Below are 19,861 nucleotides of genomic sequence, written 5' to 3'. Positions count from 1 at the left end.
TTACAATTCTTAAATAATTAAAACTGCATAATTTCCTTTAAAATAGTATAAAATTTATTTTAACAGTTATTAGTAATCATTTAATTTGTTTCTTTTTGATATTATGAGTAACTGATTCCTTAGGATTTAAAAATCATGTTATATTTGTGATTGTTTACTAAAAATACATAGAAAAGGAATGAACTTAACATTTGTTTCAATGTCCTTCCATAATTCAAAGAAGCATTTTAAGTTTGGGGACTGAGATTCTTTATTCAGTTATAAAAATTTCCTTCTTAGAATAATATTTCTTCTCCATTAAAAAAATCATTCTGGATTTTTTTTTAATAGTTCAGCTCTAAAGATTCTGAATTCCATAGCTGCTACCACTTTAAATTATTCTAATCTCAATATCCTCTTCATCTTCATTCTGGAAATCACTTCCATATGAGTACACTTCTTCACCAACTCAGGCTTTGGTGGTGTCAAAGCAGCTACTTAATCTTTGCAAAATAATTGCCAGTATGATTATTGACAGCAAGCGCTATCATTTATTTATTGAGTGCCCATCATGTACCAGAAAATTTGCAGCTCCTCCCTATGAGGTAGCTTTTCTTTAACCATTTTGGCATGAAATTTATTTATTTTTATTGAACTATGGTTGATTTACAATGTTAATTTCATATATATATATAAACATGTATAAAAACACACATATATATGTAGGTTTTTCATTTTTTCAGATGAGAAAACTGAAGCTCAGAGAAGTGAAATAATTTGCCTACTTATACCACATATCAAACAAAAGAATTTTGTTTCAAACATAGATTTGTGACTCTAAAGCTTGATAACTTCATTGTATAATGTAACCCTTTAGTCTCATCATTAACAATGTAGTTGTATATGAAGATGGTAAGGCATGGAGAAGGGCAAGTGCTGGGGGGTGAGGAAACTGGTGGTGAAGAAGTGGGCTAAGAAGTAAACTGAGCCAGAAGATGGCATATTAGAGTCAACCCATCTTTATTCAAGGTCTGTTCTGCTATCTATCAGCTCTATACTATTAGTTTGCTGAATATTTCTGGGGTTCAGTTTATCTATAAAAGGGGGATTACAAGTACCTTATACACTTGTCATGAGATGATGGGTATAAACTACTTAGTCAAATACTTGTCACTTAGTCTCCCATATCTATCACTACCACCATCCTCTTAATCATCATTAATGTTATTGTCATTTTATACTCATTACTGTGTCATCAATTTAAAAAGTTTCCAAAAAAAAGAAAAAGAAAAAAAAAGAAAGAAAAGGAGTTCCCGTCGTGGCGCAGTGGTTAACAAATCCAACTAGGAACCATGAGGTTGCGGGTTCGGTCCCTGGCCTTGCTCAGTGGGTTAACGATCCGGTGTTGCCTTGAGCTGTGGTGTAGGTTGCAGACGCGGCTCTGGATCCCGCGCTGCTGTGGCTCTGGCGTAGGCTGGAGGCTACAGCTCCGATTCGGCCCGTAGCCTGGTAACCTCCATATGCCGCGGGAGCAGCCCTAGAAATGGCAAAAAGACAAAAAAAAAAAAAAAAAAAAAAAAGAAGAAGTCTGTGCGGGAAAGTGAAATAGCTAGTTTCCTCGAAAAATAAGTCCAAATTTATGTCAACTAATGCTTACTGTAGGAGGACACAAACTTGGAGTTAGGAGAGAGTAGGGAGAACATGTTCAAATTTCCTGAACTTTTGATGATAGAGTTGAAGGAAACAAGGTGTGAACCTAAACCATGCTGTACAGTAGAAAACTGGCAGAACACCGTAAACCAGCTCTAATGGAAAACAATAAAAACCATCATATATATATAAATCCTACTTTCTTGACAAATGAGATTTGAATAAATGGCATACTTTTTTTCCCCTTATTTTCTACCATATTTGAAAAATCACTTTTTTAATCTTTTTGCTTGTTTGTTTGTATTTAGGGCCATACCTGTGACATATGGAAATTCCCAGGCTAGGGGTCGAATAGGAGCTGCAGTAGTAGCCTACACCGCAGACACAGCAACACTGGATCCCTAACCCACAGAACGAGGCCAGGGATCAAACCCACATCCTAATGGCTACTAGTTGGGTTCATTTCTACTGAGCCACTATGGGAACTCCTCTTAATCTTTTAAAACTTTTTTCTCTTGATCTTCCAAAAGGAAATTTCTGGTGCTTATCAGAGAGACAGATAAGTATTTACTCTGCTATTTTAGTTAAAAAATCTGTAAGGCCATATAGTGGTCACTGTGGTGAACCACCCAGTCCCTTTATGCAGGACAAAGGCACTCATTCCTCTCCTTCCTGAACTGTTGGAGTCCAGTAAGCCATAGCCAAGTCCAACTCTAGAAATTGCCTTCAGCCTAAGGAAGATGTTTTGCTCAAGATTATGTCCTCCCCCTGGGCCCAGACTGCATCAAATGATTGATCAATGAGGGTAGGAATATAGGCAAAGACCCAGTTCTCTTTTTATTAAAGTATAGTTGATTTACAATGTTTCTTCAGTTTCTGTTGTACAGCAAAGTGACCCAGTCATACATATATGTACATTCCTTTTTTATTATACTATCTCCCATCATATTCTATCCCAATAGATTGCACATAGTTCCCTGCACTGTACGATAGGACCCCATTGCTTATCCATTCCAAATTTAACAGTTTCTATCTACTAACCCTGAACTTCCAGTCCATCCCACTCTCTCGCCCTTGCCCCTGGCAACCACAAGCCTGCTCTCCATGCCATTATCTATTTCTGTTTTGTAGATAGGATCATGTGTGCCATATTTTAGATTTCACGTATGTGTCATCATATGGTATTTGTCTTTCTCTTTCTAACTTACTTCACTTAGTATGAGAATTTCTAGTTGCATTCAAGTTGATGCAAGTGGCATTATTTTGCACTTTTATGGCTAAATAGGATACCATTATGTATATGTACCATATCTTCTTAATCCATTTATCTGTCAATGGATATTTAGGTTATTTCCATGTCTTGGCTACTGTGAATAGTGCTGCAAGGAACACAGAGGTGCATGTTATCTTTTTAATGAAAGTTCTATCTGGATATATGCCCAGGAGTGAGATTGCTGGATCATACATTAGTTCTATATTTAGTTTTCTGAGGACCCTCCGTACCATTTTCCATAGTAGTTGTACCAATTTATATTCCCACTAACAGTGAAGGAGGGCTCCCTTTTCTCAAAACCTTCTCTAGCATTTGTTATTTGTTGACTTGTTCATGATGCCCATTCTGCCTGGTGTGAGGTGGTACCTCATTGTCATTTTGATTTGCATTTCTTTAATAATTAGTGATTTTGAATATTTTTCCATGTGCCTTCTGGCTTACCATATGTCTTCTTTGGAGAAATGTCTACTTAGGTCTTCTGCCCATTTTTCAATTCAGTTGTTTGTTTTTTTGTTATTGAGGTGTAAGAGTTGTTTGTATATTTTGCAGATTAGGCCTTTGTCTGCTGCATCATTTGCAAAGATTTTCTCCCATTCTGTGGGTGGTCTTTTGGTTTTTTTGTTTTCTTTGCCGGGCATAACTTTTGAGTTTAATTAGATCCCCTTGGTTTTTTTTTTTTTTTTTTCACCCAAGGCAATCTACAGATTCAATGCAATCCCTATCAAATTACCGATGACATTCTTCACAAAACTATAAGAAACATATTTTTAAAATTTGTATGGAAACACAAAAGGCCCTGAATAGCCAAAGCAACACTAAAATAGAAAAATGGAAATGGAAGAATCAGGCTCACTAACTTCACAGACTATACTACAAAGCTACAGTTATCAAAACAATATGGTACTGGAACAAAACCAGAAATATAGATCAATGGAACAGAATAGAAAGCCCAGAAATAAACACAAACACCTATAGTCCACTAATCTGTGACAAAGGAGGCAAGAACCTACAGTGGAAGAAAGACAGTCTCTTCAATAGTGGTGCTGGGAAAACTGGACTGCTACATGTAAAAGAATAAAATTAGAACACTCTCTAATACCACATACAAAAATAAGCTCAAAATAGATTAAAGACCTAAATATAAGGACTGAAACCCAAAACTCCTAGAGGAAAACATAGGCAGAATGCTCAGTGACTTAAATCACAGCAACATCTTATCTGATCCACTTCCTAGGATAAAGCCAGTTCTCTTTCTTACTGAATTGGGCTATGTCCTCAGAACCATTCTTAATATCACAAGCACCCATCACAAATAAATCCATCTATGTTCCACTCTAGATTTATGGGAATTATCAGCTGGCATCAGAGGAAGTATATATAAAGTCTGGAATTCTCTGCCAATTGGTGGTAGCAATAGAGGTAATGAAAGTACAGTTAGACTGCTTGAATAACTCACAGAATAGTAGGCCTGAAAGTAGTATGGAGTACAGATAAAGTGAAAAATTTTGTGTGCATGTCTTTCCAACTTCACATTCAATAATGTCAAATATTTTTATACCACAGAAAGAGATACACATTACCAATCAAAGCCTGTTTTATATTATTGGTTTGCTTTTTTTTTTTTTTTAGGGCTGCACCCATGGCATAGGGAAAGTCCCAGGCTAGGGGTCAAATCCAGAGTTACAGCTGCCAGCCTACACCACAGCTACAGCCACACCAGATCCCTGACCCACTGAGAGAGGCCAGGAATTGAACCTGCATCCTCAAGGATACTAGTCTGATTCATTTCCACTGCACCACAATGGGAACTCCTATGTTGTTATTGTTACATTGTTTATGTTTTCTTGCTTGTTTTCCATAGAGTCATTTTCAAACATATAGATGCATATCATTGGCTGAAGAAAAGCTACCCAACACTGTTATTCTATGTAACTCTGAAAATACAGAGCTCCAGAAGGTGCATACTTCAGTGCAGTCCATATTTAAGGACATACTAGTAAAATGTTATTTTTAAAATAGGAAGGGGGAAGGGGAGAGAGAACATTATACTCAAAAGAATATGAAAAATTCATTGCAGCAATTTAAAAAAAATTAGAAACGTTATACACTCAGAGCAAAACTGAAAGGAAGGTATAGAGGTTTCTCAAGTATGTCATGACCTTACACATGCATAGGCTCCCTCATTAACATTCTCTACCAAATGATACGTTATAACTGGTGAATTTATACTGACACACCATAATCACCTAAAGTTGATAGTTTAAGGATCATCCTTTGAGTTTTACATTTTGTGGTTTTCAAGAAATATCTAAGGATATGTCTCCAAAATTATGGTATCGTACAGAATATATTTACTACCCTAAAAATCTTCTGTGCTCTAACTAGTCATCCACTTCAACCTCTAGCAGTCACTAATCTTTTAATGTCTCAATAAGTTTGTCTTTTAGGGAATGTCAAATAATTGAATCATACACTCTATAGCTATTTATTTATTTATAAAATTATTATTCTTTTTTGGTCACACCCATGGCATGCAGAAGTTCCCAGGTTAGGGATCAAATCTGAGCCACAGCAGTGACAGTGACATATCCTTAACCACTTGGCCACTAGAGAACTTCTACAGCCTTTTTAGATTGTCTTCTTTCAAATAGCAATACGCATGTAAGGTTCCTCCATGTCTTTGCATGGCATGGTGGCGCATTTCTTTTTAGTGTTGAGTAATATTCCTCTGTTCAGCTACACCACAATTTATTCATCCTTTCCCTTAATAAAAAACATCTTGTTTGCTTCCAAGTTTTGGCTATTATGAGTAAAGCTGCAATAAAGAATCAGGTGTATTTTTTCTGTGGGTATAAGTTTCTAACACCTTTGGATAAATACCAAAGTACTGCTTGCAAACACTTGCTATTTTGTATGTTAAGCATATGCTTGGTTTTGTAAGAAACTCAAAATGACTTCGAACATGGCTGTTCTGTTTTTCATTCCCATTGGCAAAGAAAGAGTTCCTATTGTTCCACAACCTCACTGGCATTTGGTGTTTTCAGTGTTATGGATTTTGGTCATTTTAATAGGCGTGTCATATGTCATTGTTGTTCAAAATTGCATTTCCCTAATGACATATGATTAAGGGCCAGCTTTTCACATGCTTATCTGTCATCTGTAATCTTCCTTTGAAGCATCTTTTAAAGTCTTTGGCCCAGTTTTTAATCAGGTGTGGCTATACTCCAATACATTTTTATTTATAAATAAACCTCACAGAATGGGGGGAAACATTTGCAAAGGAAGCAACTGACAAAAGATTATACAAACACCTCCTTCAGCTCAATTACAAAAAAAAAAACAAAACAAACAAACTCAATGAAAAAATGATATAAACAGACATTTACCCAAAGCAGACAGACACATGGCTAAAAAACACATGAAAAGATGTTCAACATCACTACTTATTAGAGAAATACCAACCAAAACTACAATGAAGTACCACCTTATACCAGCCAGAATGGCCATCTTCAAAAAAATACACAAACATTAAATGCTGGACAGGGTTTGGAGAAAAGGGAACCCTCTTACACTGTTGATGGTAATGTAAACCAAAACAACCACTATGGAAAACAATATGATGGTTTCTCAAAAAACTAAACCTCGAACTACCATTCACAACAGCCATGGCATGGAAATAACTTGCGGGGCCATCAACAGAGGAATGGATAAAGAAGATGTGAGACATATTTTTATAGCACAGGAGAATATTATCAGATATAAAAAAGAATGAAATAATGTCATTTGCAGCAACATGGATGGACCTTCACTTTTCATACTAAGTGAAGTTAGACAGTGAAAGACAAACATCATATGGTATCACTTATATTTGGAATCTAAAAAAAGGATATAAATGAATTTATTTGTAGTACAGAAACATATGCACAGACTTTGAAAAACATTATGGTGGGGTGGTGGGAGGGATGGACTTGGGGTTTGGGATTCACAGATACACAGTGAGGTATACAGAATGATTGACAATGGGGACCAGCTCTATAGCACAGAAAACTCTACCCGATATTCTGTGATAATCTATGTGGGAAAAAAATCTGAAAGAAAATGGATGTGTGTATACGTATAACTGAATCGCTTTGTTGTATAATCTCAACCTTATAAATCAACTATACTTCAATAAAACTTTAAAAAACACAAATGGATAAAAAACTATATGGCTGGTCATATTTGGCCAATAGATTATAGTTTGTTGATCTGTGACCTAAAGGATGCACAATAGAAATTTGAGAATTATATGATCACATGTAATGATTTTGTGGCAATATTTTTTGAAAGTTACATTAATTAAATACATAATATCAAGTCAATAGTGAATTAAAATGATCCCCCCATAAGTTTTGAATTAAAGAATTGATTTAATGTACAATTTTTGGAAATAAAATTTCCCTATAAAACATAAAATATATTAAAATAATAAATAAAACAGAAGTGACAGTGCAAGCTTTTCTAGAGACTTTATCTCCCAGAGGAATTTGTGAACTTTCAGGCATTTATTGAAAGCCCATAATTACTCCTGTGTGTCTCCATCAAATGTAGGGTTCCTTTCACTTTAAAGGCTACTAAATATTAATTATAGAGGAAACACTAGCCCAGTTCTACTTTTGACTTTTACCCAGTCTTGTTCATTCTACTAACAGCAGTAGGCACTAATAGAATAACTTCCTCTATTCACCTTTATTTGAAGAGAGAAGAGTAGCCAGCCTCAGTTTTATCAACAGGACCAAATAAATTGCAAACAAACTGTTTGTAACTTTATAAAATGACATTCAAGATACATTTTTATTGATTTTTGCCTTTTTTTATTATTAAACTGGAAAAGATAAAACCTCTTTTTTCCTCCCATTTCTTCTTCATGCTTCAATAGTTTCACAATTTATTTCTGGGGGAGGGAAGAATAAACTGCCTACTCCTTGGACAATGGCTCTTGTTTGAATGGCAATATATCCTCTTGCAGAGAATATGTTGTGTCTGTTAAAAGTCCTATAAATGACTTCAAGGTAACAGAAAACATTCTACAGATGACATGTTAAAGGAGATGCCTTCTGGTTCTACTTCCTCTCTGTATGGTCAGGAGTGATCTGAGGCCAAGTTGTATGGTAAATAAAGATAAGAAATTTAATTCTTAATTCTCTGCCTTCTCAGTATTTAAACTCATTCATAGAAAGAGGTTTTGGAAATATCCTGCTCTGTGACTATGTGACCTTGGAAACGTTATTCATACCCTGAGCCATAGAATCCTCATCTACAAAATAGATTTAATAAATAATACATTCTGCATGGTTACTTTAGTTATTTTCTCTCAGTTATACACTCAGTCATAAATATTTTCTACTCTGAGTTGTCAGAGCTGGGAGTCTGGACATATTCATATAAAGTATATAACTTTTCCAGGCTCCGCAACCAGGGAGCCAAATAGGTCCTATTAAATTTTACCAATAATGGCAGGAGATAAAAAGACAGAGATAAGAGAGAAAACTTGTCACTTCTGACTCTAACATTGTTTATGCTCTGATGGCAATGAAGCTGACATGATTCTAGGACCTAGCTGCCCAGTAGCTTTTCCAGGTTCCAGCCTTAAGAATATCTTTTAGAGGATCCAAGGCCAAAGGAAACAGTAGTTTCAACACCCTATTAGCACATAGATGCTCATGGGGTCCTTTGAAAATTGCTATCTATTTCTATGAAGCAAAGTACTCCAAAACTGTTTCCACAGCTAAAACCAAAACGTATTTATTATCTCGCATCATTCCTAAAGATCAGGAATTTGAAAATAGTTCAGCTGCCTTGTTGCTCCGCCTCAGTTTCTCCCATGAGACTGGAGGCAAGCTAATGACTAGGCAGCATCATCTGAAGGCTCCAACTTTGGATATAGAATCCACCTTCCTAATATATCCACCCCCCATGCCATCGCATACACACACACAACCATTGCTCAAGGGTCTCACTTTCCTTCTGGTTATTGACAGAATGCCTCAGTTCCTCATCCTAAGAGACTTTCCACAGGCTGCCTGAGGGTCACCACAACATGGCAGCTGGCTTCCCTCCAAAATGAGTGAAAGGAGAGAGAGACACAGATAGACAGAGAAACCAAAAGCATGGTATCTTTTATACCCCAGCCTAGAAAGTGACATAATCATCACTTCTGCAACAGTTTGTTGGTCACACAGATCAGTCATCATCATGATACCTTGTGAAAAAAGACCACACCACACAATGATGTGAATACCAGGAGGCAGGGATCACAGGAGACCATCTTAGAGGCTAGTTACTAACCTGTTCTTAAAGCCCTTCTAATAGCTTTTGAATCAATCTCTCCTTCCTGCCCCCCCCCCCGCCGCCTCCTCCCTCCCTCCCTCCTGGAGTGGTTTTTGTTTTCCTAACTCTAACTATATAACACTACTTCCTATCACTTACCAAGAAACTATAATGTGGGAATGGACAGTATTAAGGTGGCAAAAGCAGGCCTACTGGATGACAGTAACTAGTAGGCTATTACTCCTACTTTAATAAAGTGAAAAACATGCATCTTGGTCCTCCGTGATTTCCCCGCGAGAGTTAGATCCTTCATCCTCTATGGCATGAAAATAACTTAACATTTCATCCATTATAACTTTTAAGGTGTAGTGTTAAAATTAACCAATCCACTTACACATCTGCATCCCCATTAAAATTTGAGCTCCTTCACGGCAAGGATCTTCATGTTTCTTTATGTCTATAGCACCTAGCACACCATGTAAGTTATAATATGAACTCAGCAAATAAGGAGGTAAGGAATGTGTGGGCTGGGGGCGGGGAGAGGAGGGGAGGGGTGGTGTTTCTAATCCCCTCCTAAATAAAAAAGGAATAGCTGGCTTGAACTGAAAATGTGGAGATCACTTAATGAACCATTTCTGAGAGAGTAATATTTAGACATTTTTAAATCTTTGTACCAAAAAGGAGGTGGAAATATTTTTTCTGTTTCCTATTCTAAAACTTAAATGTGCCTTTTCAAAATTACTTCACTATGCAATTATGCTTATAGAAAGGTAATTTGTATTTCAGATAGTCAAATAATGTTGGAGTAGGAGGAAGGCAAAAACAGGACTTAATTTTTTTTTATTATAGTTGATTTACAATGTTGTGCCAATTTATGCTGTACAGCAAAAGAAGTTAATTTTTTAAATCTTTCTCATAAAGCAACCCTGAGATCAGAGCTCCCTTTGAAACCACTCATTAGTTCTGAAGTACCCGGAGCAAGATGGTGAATAGCAACTGCGTGATTAAGGGCTGTCTGGTTATCTCTTTTGTTTAAATGCCCCTTTTCACAGACAATTCAACTCATTCTTTTGTCAAGGAGTTAACACACCATATCAAGAGGCTACTAAGAAGTCAGAGGGAGAGTGTGTGTGTGTGTGTGTGTGTGTGTGTGTGTGTGTGTGTGTGGACTTAATGCACATTAGGAGTAGTGAACAGGGAGAGGAGTTCAACGAACATTGTGGAAGAAGTAAAGGAGACATGTTTATTATCTAACAAAATCCAGAAAAATGTGTCTCCCTCACTTCCACCCTCCAACCTAATGCAACTTTGAGGAATCAAACTTCTATCTAGAACTTTAGCTACAAAGCCATCTGATAAACTAGTCCTGTATTTAATATTCTAACCTCTACAGCAAAAGAAAGTACACAGAAGTAGGATATGGATTCCACTTTATGTGCTAGACCACATCTAGCATACTTTAAAAACTATACTAAAGCTATAAAATACTAATATTTTGCATTCTAGATTGTTTGTTTTTATCTGGTTATACAACTATAATTAATTGACAAGCTTAATTCATATCAACATAACTGAATATTTTTCTAAAAGCAAATTAAGTATTCAGAAAAACAATACTTCTCTGTGCTAATCCTTAAAGTTTCATGTATAACTGTATATTAGGTATTATTAGAAGGTTAAATGTCCATATTTGAATAAGAATTATGAGCAAGAGAATACTATCTCAAGATTTTTATTCAATTGTTTCATAACAGAAGCCTAACTGAACACACTGCTGCTAGTTCAAAGACCATAAAACCAGTTTCCCTTGCCGCTAGTTATGTTCATATCTGGTCAGTGAAAGAGAAGTGGGCATGTTGTCTAATTCTTTGAAGGTAAGTTCTTAGAAGGAGGGAGTGTGCTCATCTATGCCCTTTCTCTATCCAGCTGTCTAGAACTTGAATGTGACAAGTAGAGCTATCTCTAGCAACTGTATTGGATTGTGAACGTTAAGGTCAACCCCTGAAGAATGGTTAACAGTGAGTTAAAGGAGTCTGAGTCCCTGATGATGGGGGTATAGAAAACTATCTTTTATGTTGTTGCTGTTCTGATATTGTCAAAGTAAAAGAAGTCCGCAATGTTTGAAAGTTAAATTTTGTTTTTGTTCTCAGTCCTTGTCCCAAAGTAACATTTCTCCTATCCGGTAATTCTAGACCCATTTGGAAGCTAGCCCCATTTGGATGCTTGCTGAGGGGTAATCTACCCATAGGACACTACTTAAACATCTCTAAGGATTGCCACAAGTCTACATCAGCTTAACATCAGCTCATCCATTCATTTATCCATTCACTTGTTCTTTTATTCAGCAACTACGTTTTGAATGCATCAATATGTTAGGCACTGAACTGGGCTGTATTCATTCATATATATTTCAAGCATCCAAATGGGATTACATGATCTCACAAAGTTACAACACTTTTCTGAACTATTGAGTCAAATATATAACCGACTACTATAACACTTATAAGGGACATAGGCTGCCATTTCTGTATTAAAATGTGAAGGACTTGGGATTTTAAATCTTTGAAATAAGGTTAAGGTGAAAGAAAGATGATTCTTAGTTTCTTTCTTCATTGGCCACCTTCATAGTATTCTAAGTTATCCCTTTAATAATTATTGCTAATGAATATTAGTATTACTTAGTTAGTATTTTAATTTAAGATCCAAAGTGCTTTCAGAAATATCTTCACCACTTTATTGCCTAGAACTTCAAAATCCCCTTCCACAAATTCTCCTTTCTGGGACATGTATATTTTACTGTACCACAATCTCAAAGATGAGGGAAGAGTAAGACTCTTAAAGAGTATGGTAAGTCTGAGTGTCAGTGTAAGGAGAAGTTGGGAAATCCTGGAAGCAAAGGCCAGCTTGGTGCTAAAGTGCTAGAATAAAGTACAGATTGACGCTAAAGAATACAACAGAGAGAAAGAGACAGCCAAAACATTTTCATAATTTGCAATTGTGTTGATGGATGATTGTTACACTTTTATGTACAATCAGTTGATTTCTGCAAAGTAAAACTTGAGGACAGCAGCTTTTATCCTGGGGAGTATTCATGTGCTTAAGGGTAGGGAAGACTGATTGTTAACATTTTTGTAATTAAGAGCTATGTGCTTATGTGGGGGCTCTATGACTCCCCAGATTATAAAATCTGTCTTTACACAGATATCTTGTGTAGTTAAAGTAGGGATGATGTAGCTTTTTCTCTCATCTGTGATGACCTCACTTCCATATCTTCAGAACTGCACTTAAATGACTTCTGGGGTAAATAATGTTGAAAGCTGAGAAAGAATCCAGGAGATAAATTATCCCCAATGAGAGCTACAAGAGGCATTACTCTATCACAGAGTTGACAGGATGCCTCTGTTAACTGGAAATGACATGCAGAAAGAGAGGTTTGTGACACACAGTGAGCCACAGCCCTTAAGGTCATCAATACTGGGACAACTTAAGCCTGATGAGACAGAGCCTTTATGTAAGTTCAAAGCTATATCCTCCCAGGATTGCTTTTCATATTGACTGACACCTGAAACATGGGGATCAACACTGGAACTTTGCAGAGATGAAAAGAAAGGCAGATGGGAAGCAAAATGACAAACTGAATTACTGGGATATGTCATATATTCAGCTTCTTGAAGACACAAAACCCTTATAATACAGGATTATACATCTTAGCCCTGAAGAGAAGAGATTTATAAAATCGTTATGGGGGAACAAATAAATGGTTCAAGGCAAACAAACAACAGAACACTTATTACACAAGCACTTTCATCAGTATTTTAAGAGTAATCTTACTCTTTATCTAGAGAGCCTTTGAACATGTGCACTTTGTTTATTTTACCTATTATTTTTGAAGCTCATGTAACAATTGGTATCCTTTGTTGTTATATCACACATCACTATTTCACTTACACTTGATGGACTACAAGTCACACAATCATGTCTGAACCCAATAGAGAATGAAACAGTAAACCGACCACATAAGTGGAAGGAGACATAGGGTAAAGTATTTATGAAGAGAGAGACATAACAGCTACGGCAAATTATATCTAAATTTCAATTTGGAATAAAAAGCTAACAATAAAAAATAAAAACAAAAAGTACATTAATTTTTAAAATGATTTTTCCAAGTTATAATATTTAAAAGGGAATCATACAAAATGTATAAAGAGAAAGGAAAAACAAAAAACTACCTTAATACCACTTTGCCTAGAGAGAGAGACACTGACGATTGTTTAGTCTTTCTATACCTAATTTTACTCAACCAATCTTTATTTGTTTTTAATTTTTCCTGAAAAAATTTAAAATTTACATATTCGATAAATATGTGAAAGACAATACACCAGTGCCTCAAAAATGTTTAAAATTTGTAAATTACCATAAAGCAAGGAAAATAGAGACCTTTATACACACTAATTTCAAGTAACATATCATTTACTTAGGATATAGAAAGCAGAACTTATATTAATATATCCATGTATTTATGAACCATACATTAGCATTTGTTCATATATATGCACTTATAATATATATATACACAATTTTGTATGAAACGTAACAATTTATATTTTGATGTTTTCATGTTGATAAGTGTTCAAAAATGATTTTTAATGGCATACTCCATATTGTGGATGCATTATAATATTTAATCAGGTTCTTACTTTTGTACACATTTTTCTAGCGTTCAGAAGTAACACTTTTATAATCACTAGAAATTCACTAGAATGTGAGTACAAAGAAAACTGGGGTCATTTATTGTTCACTAGTATATCCCTGGAGCCTAAAACAATGCCTGGCACATAGCAAATGTTTAATTATTATATACTGAGTGAATGAATAATGAATGAGGGAATGCTTTGGTTCACGACACTGAATACAAATTCTTTGCAGAAGTCTCTAAAAGTATTTTGTTGTTCAATGTTAATTCAGAATTGTTGCACTCAGATAGCAACAACAGTATTTTGTTTGCCAGTTTTTAAAAAGTATTAACCATTTAGATGGATATAATCAGTGACAAAATGCCATCTCATGACATTTATTCCAATAACAGGTATTATATTTAAGTTTTTTTCCAGAATTTTTGCAGAGCTGTATAGTTTTAAAGCAGTGCTTTAATTAACTTCTGTTTGAAAATAACTGAAATTAAGCATCATTTCAACAATACAAACATTTTTTATTGTTTGTATTTCCCCTAATATAAATGTTTGCTTGCTCTTGGCCAATATCTTTAAATTATCATTAGTTTTACGTTATTTAGTTTGATGGTTCTTTAGTAACTTCTCAAACTAAGAATAAAAAGGAAATTGTTACATAGTTCTTAAAACATTTCCATGTCTTTTTTTAATTACAGTTTTTACTTTGTGAGGATTTTAGAATCGCTTTAAATTATACACTGATGTAAAAAGTTATTTGTACAAAAAAGTGACCATTTTCAGATGTATGTTCCTTCTCTAATTTTTAATACACTTGAATAAAATAATGCTAATATTAGGGACTTAAATAAAATTTCAATAAAATATTAAAGAGACGAAATTATAAACTTTCTATTCTTGAGATATAAGCCATCAGTAATTTTTTTCAGGATAGTTCTGTCCACGACCATAATTATTTTCATAAGTGTTAATGCTATTCATTTTAAAGTATGTAATTTCTGTTATTGTCATGGGGATAAATTTATGAATATCCTAATTCATTAGCTTAAAATGAATAACTAACTCAATTGCATAATGAATCTAACTTCTCTCATTCCAGAAGTTAAAAAATTCTGAATACAATTTAAAGAAAACTTTGAACACTAACACCTGATTCAGCTACAGCTCAGTTGTTCTTTTCCTCTATTTAATTTAACTCAATTATGTCATTTGCATTGAGGTAAATAGTGTAATTTATTAAAAATGTCAAACTTCACATTTCATTTCTTGATTGATTTCAGCTATTTAGAAATTATGGCTTTATACTTGTAGCCACATTTTAGCAACCACAGCCTGCAGGATTTCCACTCTTTTTGGTCTTTATTGTATTTTTTTTCAACTAAAACAGAGATACTTTAGGATATGTTACTTCCTTTTATATAAATATTTATAACTTTTAAAAGGCCAAAAAATTGACTGAATTGCCTTTAAGAATATTTGTTTCCTACATCTCTGTTCAGTGCTCAATATTCCTTTATTATTGAGGAAATATTCAGATTAGTCAAAGAGTGGGGTTTTTTTTTGTTTTTTTGTCTCAGAATTTTGGGGATTAGCTAATATAAGATGCCTGGAGAAAATAAGCCAGAGTTTATGTTCAAAGACTTTGTAAATGCCAAACACATAAATTATCCTTTCATTTCATGGGTCTCAATATCTGCAGAAGAGATAAAAACACACAGGATGTATTTGCCTTAGAAATAGAAACTTAAATATTTTTTATTTTATGGCAATAGCCAGATTCAGCTTTTATGAATAAGAGTTTTAACTCTTATTACAGGACTTTGCTTCACCTAAAAATAAGTATCATACTTAAGTATGAAATTGCAACCATAACTCTATATATCTGTAAAGTATTTTTCATTCATAATACCAATATTTTTTTCAGCTGTTTTAACTGTTATAAAAAACACTTTGACAGCTTAAAAATTATGTTATTCACAAAGTTTGACTAAAAGTAACAATAACAATGATAGTGTGCTGTACAGTATATATAAATATATCTAAGGAATTTTGATATCGAAGAAGGAAGTGTTAGACTTCATTGTTCATCGCATTTGTATATGCCCAATAATTAGAACTTTTAAAGTAGCTGATTTCATCAGTCTGTTGAGCTAATGCTATCTTTGTAGAAACACCTTTTAAATATTGTTATTTAGCCTCATCAATCCTGAGACTTCTACTGGTAACATAAAATTATCCTTTACCTTGAATTAATAATTGAGATAAATTATCTACAATTCATGCCATCTACTACATGTTTGTCTTCTAGGAAATTTTTTTGATATGAGATATGATTAAAAGATAAATTTTTCATTGCCTCTCAAATAAAAAGTTCCTGTTATTAACATGGCATCTTTTCCAAAATAGCAACTTTGACAGGTATTGTGGGTTAGTTCACTCACAATACCCTTTTAAGCCCTTCCCCTGCCTTGCCTTTTTTACTGGAGTAATAGCAAATGAAGGATTTGAATTCCCTGTGTTCCCATAGCTTCCAGAGATGTAAAGATTGGGATATCAAAATCTGGCCAATCAGATGGTGGCTTAAGTCCTTGTCTCCTGTGCAGACAGCTGCCCTCATTTTTCTCCTGCCTCCTTCTTCCTGCTTGAAATGCAGATTTGATGTATGGAAGAATAGTAACCACCTTATTAAATACTTTAGACTTTGCAGGTCATGAAGCCTCTGCTGCTACTACTCAACTCTGTCTTTGTGGTAATAAAGTCTCACAGCAGACTTCAAAAGCAGTCAATACTTTGCAAATTGTATAGATAACACAAAGATAATGAGTAGAGATGTGACCTAATAAAACTCTATTTACACAAATAGCTTGCCAGATTTGGCCCCTGAGCTTGGTCTGTGGCACCCAGCTTCTGGAGATGCCACCTGCCTGAGAGCAAGGCTTACTTTTTTCCCATGTTTTTTTTTTAGCTTGTTGAAGCTACTGCAATTTGTGGACCTTGATGCTGCTTCTGGAGCAGGTGGCCTTTAGGTGAGCTATAGGGAACTAGTCACAGTAGTGTGTATCTATTTTCATTTACTTCCAATAAGACTTTCTCATTCTGTCCTGAGCACACCTAGATTGAAATCCTGCCCAAATGTTTAAATTCCTCAAGTTCAGGCTCCTTGACAGACCGCCTCTTGGATTACAGAGCTTTTGTTTTTGTTCTCAGATCTTTTTACTCTAAACATTAAAATCAAGCCTTCTTCTCCTTCCATTCTCCCTGTTAGTGATAGGGCTGAGCCCACCACCAATCTCTTCCTTTACTTTTGCTATTGCTATTACTTCTAGCTCAGCATCTCCCCCCAGAGTTCATTCAGCAGATTTCCTGTTAGAAATTTTGTTAGATAGTATCACTTTTTTAGTTTTGTTTGAGTTGTGGGAGGATCTACCCTTTAAGAATCTAGTCTGAGACACCTAGCTTGAAATTCCTGCATCCATCCTCACAGAAGCTTGTGTACACCATCAAGGTGCACAATAAATACAGCACAATTTCCAAGGGTGTTACTTACATGCCCCTTTTTCATTTAGCCCCAAGGAAATGGTATTTTCAATCCCTGAAAGAGCAAAACACATCTTCCCCTAAAATGAGCTATTCATTGACTTATACTAATCAGCTCAGGAGAAAGAATATAATGCCCAGAGCAGCTGAAAGAGGATGAGTGAGCACAAAGCCTTACAAAAATGTCTGGAAAACTTTTCTAGGTTTCAATATTGTCTTGGATCTCTAATTTAAGCATTCCAACACCAGGGTACCTTGACATCTAGAGAGAGAGACAGATAAAATTATCAGGAACGTGTAATAACACAGGATGTGTTCTGAAATGCACCCTGGAAAACTCATTAAACATCCTTCAGTCTTCTCTAATTATCCCAGTGGCCTACCAGGAGTTTCTTGTAACATCATAACAAAAAAGATATTTTTAACTGGCAAATGTTCAGCTTTCATCAAATTATTTGGGGGCAAGAATTCCATTTCTTGCTAAATAAAAGGATTTCATGTATAAGAGATTCAACATAAGGTAAAAAAGAGCTTTGATTAATATATTTCAGAGCCTGGGAGTCAAATGTAAAAGCTAAAAGAAAATTCTGTTCCTCTGTGGGAGAACACTCTGCAGAACAAAGACCTTTTACTACCCAGGACTTTTCTGAGTTTTAGATGTTGATTTTCCTCACTTTTCTTTTCAAGATCAGAATGTCTCTATTAGTGCCTTTTAGACAGGAATATCATGCAGAGAATTGAAAGGGCACCACAGAATGAAAAACATGACTTATTGTATATATTATATACATTGAAATTTATTTAATTATAAAGTTATTCCAATCCTTGAATATTCATTGGCTAACAGTATATGTTAAAAGCCTCAAAACTGAGTAACAAAAGTGAAAACTGAGTTGATCGTTTGCTTAAAGACCCTGCATTACCGAGGTTTCATTTCCGAATGAGAGGGAAGAAAAAGTCAAAGAGGAGGAATATATAATTTTATATGGCAACAAGTATGTGTAATGTGTTTACATCAGTATATATATGCATATACTAAAGGAAGGACTATATATATGACTTTGTGCTTATATGTACATATTTATAGATATATAAAGATTTTCCTAATTTTGTAAAGTCTATGGCTTAAGCATTTAAAATTTCCAGTTTAATTAGAACTGAGACATTAAAAATTAATCATATACAAAAAAAAGCAGTGCTTTATGGGAATTTCAAAATCCTAAATATAATAGACAGTTCCAGTTAGGAGCACAAATATATTTTAATTCTATATGATTGAATTACTGTGCTTAAATTTAAATAGACCATGATAAAATAATAAATTCACCCTTTCCCCTAGGAAAGGGGAACTATCACCCAACTTCTCAATCATTATGACTTGTGAGGGTCAATATTTAAGATGGTGGCAAAAAACTACAGGGTAGCATTAGCAGATTTACTTGTGCCTAACTTATCTCTCTTAAGAAACAGCAAATGTTTTTGTAAATCATATACCACTAGAAGGATGCACTGTTCAAACAAACCTCCCTAGGAGTTTGTGCTGAATGAAAGTATGATAGAGAATCCCTAATGATTACTGAGTGAATTTAAGAAACTAACATGATTTGTCAGCATACGTGAGAGGGGGTGTTGCTGTAATTGCCAAGAAAAATACAGTCAGGGGAAGAATGACTGTGGTGATGTCTCGACTGGGGAAGAGATAGAATGCAAAGGTACACCAAAATGTTCCAGAACATTTGCTCCCAGATAAAGGCAAAATCCACAGGAGAACTGTACCCAAACACCTGTAAAGGCTGAGCCCTTGAAGAAGTCAAGGCACCAGGCAGAAGTAAAATTAATGGGCTCTAGTCCAACTAGGGAAATGTTAGCATACTTCACAGGAAGAAGTGTTTCTTCCTATGTGCAGTGCTTGGTGACAATGAGAAATGAAAGCTCTTAGTTTTCCTTCTTTTATTGTAAAAACAGAAACCTGGTAGAAGAAAGACTGTGCTGGAGCTCTCAGCTGTTGGAAAGAACAAGGGGAAAGTGTGCACTGAAATGTGAATACTTCCTATGACATCAAGAGGTTGACTTGGTTCCCAACCATAATCTAACTGTAGTGAAGGGAAAGATCTGCTACACAGAAAGAAACAAGCAAAACAACTTGTAGTGTTGATTATATTCAGGAGAAATATTATTATGGCAATTAAAAACATAAGCTCTGGAATCACACAATAGAGTTTCCATGAAGCCTCAGACAAGAAGCTCAGTACTTCTAAGCATTATATTCTATATAGGTAAAATTAGTATGACAATATAAATTATAGGGATGTTGAGAAAATAAAATGAATAAATGCATATAATGTTTTCAAAGTATACCTAGCATAAAGTACATTTTTTTTAAGTTAATATTTGTGACTAGAGGAACCTTCCTATAGTGTTGGTG

At 35.0% G+C, this 19,861-nt stretch overlaps 1 long non-coding RNA gene across 2 annotated transcripts in view; it reads right to left on the bottom strand.

Moving 5' to 3' along the window:
- Positions 1-19,861, bottom strand: part of LOC146400013 (uncharacterized) — a 382,143-nt gene that overhangs the window by 86,455 nt on the left and 275,827 nt on the right. The window lies entirely within an intron of this gene.

This window comes from Sus scrofa, chromosome 9 (genome assembly GCF_054392235.1).
Source record: "Sus scrofa isolate SSC_HxYL_T2T_F1_AM1 chromosome 9, Sscrofa_HxYL_maternal_Yorkshire_Landrace_v2.0, whole genome shotgun sequence".
Classification (NCBI taxonomy): Eukaryota; Metazoa; Chordata; class Mammalia; order Artiodactyla; family Suidae; genus Sus; species Sus scrofa.
Note: the sequence above shows the minus strand (reverse complement) of the source record. Positions and strands in the feature narration are given on the sequence as shown.